The 3,911-nt window shown below is 52.1% G+C and overlaps 1 long non-coding RNA gene across 1 annotated transcript; it reads left to right on the top strand.

Moving 5' to 3' along the window:
- Positions 1–556: 556 nt before the first annotated feature.
- On the top strand, positions 557–3,510 carry LOC135566399 (uncharacterized). Its single transcript, XR_010462071.1, has 3 exons — positions 557–950; positions 2,480–2,642; positions 3,124–3,510. It is a non-coding gene; the product is annotated as an uncharacterized LOC135566399 (long non-coding RNA).
- Positions 3,511–3,911: the final 401 nt, after the last annotated feature.

The raw sequence follows: 3,911 nt of genomic DNA, 5'->3' as shown, positions 1-3,911 counted from the left end.
GTGTGGCCAGATGAGAACCGGGAATACTGCCTCTGGCAATAGAAGTAGGTAGGTTGGGAATGTTCTAGATGAAGAAGAGGGTGTATGTGCTGTCTGGGGTTTAAAGGGGAGGTGCGGCCAGACGAGAACCGGGAATACTGCCTCTGGCAATAGAAGTAGGTAGGTTGGGAATGTTCTAGATGAAGAAGAGGGTGTATGTGCTGTCTGGGGTTTAAAGGGGCGGTGTGGCCAGATGAGAACCGGGAATACTGCCTCTGGCAATAGAAGTAGGTAGGTTGGGAATGTTCTAGAAGAAGAAGAGGGTGTATGTGCTGTCTGGGGTTTAAGGGGAGGTGTGGCCAGATGAGAACCGGGAATACTGCCTCTGGCAATAGAAGTAGGTAGGTTGGGAATGTTCTAGATGAAGAAGAGGGTGTATGTGCTGTCTGGGGTTTAAAGGGGAGGTGTGGCCAGATGAGAACCAGGAATACTGCCTCTGGCAATAGAAGTAGGTAGGTTGGGAATGTTCTAGATGAAGAAGAGGGTGTATGTGCTGTCTGGGGTTTAAGGGGAGGTGTGGCCAGATGAGAACCGGGAATACTGCCTCTGGCAATAGAAGTAGGTAGGTTGGGAATGTTCTAGATGAAGAAGAGGGTGTATGTGCTGTCTGGGGTTTAAAGGGGAGGTGCGGCCAGACGAGAACCGGGAATACTGCCTCTGGCAATAGAAGTAGGTAGGTTGGGAATGTTCTAGATGAAGAAGAGGGTGTATGTCCACTGTTTCTGTTTTAACAACTAACACTGCGTTTCTATTCCTTCGTCCCCAGCCGATGACATCAAGCCGTGTCCGCGCTGCGCGGCTTACATCATCAAGATGAACGACGGCAGCTGCAACCACATGACCTGCGCCGTGTGCGGCTGTGAGTTCTGCTGGCTCTGCATGAAGGAGATCTCTGACCTGCACTACCTGAGGTGAGAGGCAGAGAGGGGTGAGGAGTGTGTCAACACTCAGGGAGGAGTACATCACTATCTATACACTAACCACAGTGTTCTGCCTCTGAATAGCCAGAGTTCTGCTAGGCTATATGCCCTAGACTGTCCCCTGGTCAGCCTGTCAGGGTTGGGTTGTTAATCATCTCTGTCCCCTGGTCAGCCTGTCAGGGTTGGGTTGTTATCATCTCTGTCCCCTGGTCAGCCTGCCAGGGTTGGGTTGTTAATCATCTCTGTCCCCTGGTCAGCCTGTCAGGGTTGGGTTGTTATCATCTCTGTCCCCTGGTCAGCCTGCCAGGGTTGGGTTGTAAATCATCTCTGTCCCCTGGTCAGCCTGTCAGGGTTGGGTTGTTATCATCTCTGTCCCCTGGTCAGCCTGTCAGGGTTGGGTTGTTATCATCTCTGTCCCCTGGTCAGCCTGTCAGGGTTGGGTTGTTATCATCTCTGTCCCCTGGTCAGCCTGTCAGGGTTGGGTTGTTATCATCTCTGTCCAGCCTGTCAGGGTTGGGTTGTTATCATCTCTGTCCAGCCTGTCAGGGTTGGGTTGTTATCATCTCTGTCCAGCCTGTCAGGGTTGGGTTGTTATCATCTCTGTCCCCTGGTCAGCCTGTCAGGGTTGGGTTGTTATCATCTCTGTCCCCTGGTCAGCCTGTCAGGGTTGGGTTGTTATCATCTCTGTCCCCTGGTCAGCCTGTCAGGGTTGGGTTGTTATCATCTCTGTCCCCTGGTCAGCCTGTCAGGGTTGGGTTGTTATTATCTCTGTCCAGCCTGTCAGGGTTGGGTTGTTATCATCTCTGTCCCCTGGTCAGCCTGTCAGGGTTGGGTTGTTATCATCTCTGTCCCCTGGTCAGCCTGTCAGGGTTGGGTTGTTATCATCTCTGTCCCCTGGTCAGCCTGTCAGGGTTGGGTTGTTATCATCTCTGTCCCCTGGTCAGCCTGTCAGGGTTGGGTTGTTATCATCTCTGTCCCCTGGTCAGCCTGTCAGGGTTGGGTTGTTATCATCTCTGTCCCCTGGTCAGCCTGTCAGGGTTGGGTTGTTATCATCTCTGTCCAGCCTGTCAGGGTTGGGTTGTTAATCATCTCTGTCCCCTGGTCAGCCTGTCAGGGTTGGGTTGTTATCATCTCTGTCCCCTGGTCAGCCTGTCAGGGTTGGGTTGTTATCATCTCTGTCCCCTGGTCAGCCTGTCAGGGTTGGGTTGTTATCATCTCTCCCCTGGTCAGCCTGTCAGGGTTGGGTTGTTATCATCTCTCCCCTGGTCAGCCTGCCAGGGTTGGGTTGTTATCATCTCTGTCCCCTGGGTCAGCCTGTCAGGGTTGGGTTGTTATCATCTCTGTCCCCTGGTCAGCCTGTCAGGGTTGGGTTGTTATCATCTCTGTCCAGCCTGTCAGGGTTGGGTTGTTATCATCTCTGTCCCCTGGTCAGCCTGTCAGGGTTGGGTTGTTATCATCTCTGTCCCCTGGTCAGCCTGTCAGGGTTGGGTTGTAAATCCTCTCTCTCCGTCCCCCCCCAGCCCGTCAGGATGTACCTTCTGGGGCAGGAAGCCGTGGAGCAGGAAGAAGAAGATCCTGTGGCAGCTGGGCACGCTGGTGGGCGCTCCGGTGGGCATCGCTCTGATCGCTGGCATCGCCGTCCCCGCCATGATCATAGGCATCCCTGTGTACGTGGGGAGGAAGGTGAGCTGACCCTAACAGGTCATCTGACCCTAACAGGTCACCCTAAACACACAGCAGACTGACGCCAGGACAGCGGAGTCAATCACCACCTTCCGGAGACACCTGAAACACCACCTCTTTAAGGAATACCTAGGATAGGATGAAGTAATCCCTCTCACCCCCCCCCCCCCCCCCCTTAAAAGACCTAGATGCACTATTGTAAAGTGGCTGTTCCACTGGATGTCATAAGGTGAATGCACCAATTTGTAAGTCGCTCTGGATAAGAGCGTCTGCTAAATGACTTAAATGTAAATGTCATCAGATGAGGAAGGTGAGCTGACCCTAACAGGGTTTATATGAACACAGACAGAATAATACAGTTGTTTTATATGAACACAGAATAATACAGTTGTTTTATATGAACACCCTGACCTTTAACCCCTGTATGTCCGTTTGTCTGGTCTATAACCTCTGACCTCTAACCCCTCTGTCTGTCTGTTAGATCTATAACCGCTATGAGGGGAAGGACATCTCTCCCCACAGGAGGAACCTGGTGATAGCAGGAGGAGTCACTCTGTCTGTCATCATGTCCCCTGTGGTGGCAGCCGTCTCTGTCGGTCAGTATACTGTACTCTGTCTGTCATCATGTCCCCTGTCTGTCATCATGTCCCCTGCGGTCAGCATACTGTACTCTGTCTGTCATCATGTCCCCTGGGGTCAGTATACTGTCCCCTGTCTGTCATCATGTCCCCTGTGGTCAGTATACTGTACTCTGTCTGTCATCATGTCCCCTGTGGTCAGTATACTGTCTGTCATCATGTCCCCTGGGGTCAGTATACTGTACTCTGCCTGTCATCATGTCCCCTGTGGTCAGTATACTGTACTCTGTCTGTCATCATGTCCCCTGTGGTCAGTATACTGTACTCTGTCTGTCATCATGTCCCCTGGGGTCAGTATACTGTACTCTGTCTGTCATCATGTCCCCTGTGGTCAGTATACTGTACTCTGCCTGTCATCATGTCCCCTGTGGTCAGTATACTGTCTGTCATCATGTCCCCTGTGGTCAGTATACTGTCCTCTTGTCTGTCATCATGTCCCCTGTGGTCAGTATACTGTCTGTCATCATGTCCCCTGTGGTCAGTACTCTGTCTGTCATCATGTCCCCTGTGGTCAGTATACTGTACTCTGCCTGTCATCATGTCCCCTGGGGTCAGTATACTGTCCCCTGTCTGTCATCATGTCCCCTGTGGTCAGTATACTGTACTCTGTCTGTCATCATGTCCCCTGTGG

The sequence above is a fragment of the Oncorhynchus nerka genome, unplaced genomic scaffold (assembly GCF_034236695.1).
Source record: "Oncorhynchus nerka isolate Pitt River unplaced genomic scaffold, Oner_Uvic_2.0 unplaced_scaffold_5185, whole genome shotgun sequence".
NCBI classification, from domain to species: Eukaryota; Metazoa; Chordata; class Actinopteri; order Salmoniformes; family Salmonidae; genus Oncorhynchus; species Oncorhynchus nerka.
Note: the sequence above shows the minus strand (reverse complement) of the source record. Positions and strands in the feature narration are given on the sequence as shown.